The sequence below is a fragment of the Etheostoma spectabile genome, chromosome 3 (genome assembly GCF_008692095.1).
Source record: "Etheostoma spectabile isolate EspeVRDwgs_2016 chromosome 3, UIUC_Espe_1.0, whole genome shotgun sequence".
Classification (NCBI taxonomy): Eukaryota; Metazoa; Chordata; class Actinopteri; order Perciformes; family Percidae; genus Etheostoma; species Etheostoma spectabile.
The window spans coordinates 11,802,010-11,802,688 of NC_045735.1; the positions used below are offsets into that span (position 1 = coordinate 11,802,010).

The 679-nt window shown below is 38.1% G+C and overlaps 1 protein-coding gene across 1 annotated transcript in view; it reads left to right on the forward strand.

Annotated features, from left to right (window-relative positions):
- The window catches only part of pdcd10a (programmed cell death 10a), a 17,095-nt gene that overhangs the window by 9,098 nt on the left and 7,318 nt on the right, over window positions 1–679 (forward strand). The gene's annotated exons all lie outside the window — the stretch shown is intronic.

Consider the following 679-nt stretch of genomic DNA (forward strand, 5'->3'; position numbering starts at 1 on the left):
GTGCCTGGAACACCTCCCTAGGGAGGCACCCAACCGTAATCTTGATCTATACAGTGGTATTACTTACTTTGCAGTAATAATTTGCCACAAGCAGCATCGATTATATTCAACTTAAATCTGTCAAGAAACCAAGTTATGGAAAAATTTTAAGGAATTTAAAATTAAGACTGTGTTCACTGTCTGCTTACTTTGTCCTGTACTAGTGTGCACTGTTCACCCAGTGTATTATAAACACAACCTATCCAGGTGAGCAGCTGTGCCGTCTTTATTTTTGCTTTTTGAATATATGTGAAGTGTTTACGTTTATTGTCTACTACCAATTGATAAGTCCGATATATAAGAACACATGGCTTTTTTAATGATAGGTGATTACAGATGCAAAATAAGATAATGACCTGGTCTAAATCTCATTTATCTACTGGGGATTATTTTTCTTGCATTCAAACCTTTTCATGGGATCCTTTTAAAGGAATGCACCACCGTTTGTTGAAATAGGGTTTAAACCAGTTTCTGCTAGCTGTAGATAGGTGGGCCAACTTGTTTTTTGTCTCGTTTTGTGCATACATTGTTTTACTCCGATGCAACACTGGCAGTGCCGCTGCCAGTTAGCTTAGCATATTGAATGGAATCCCAGGTTGCCGGTTAGCATGCTGTGAGTAAAAGTGAGCCAACAAAAAAA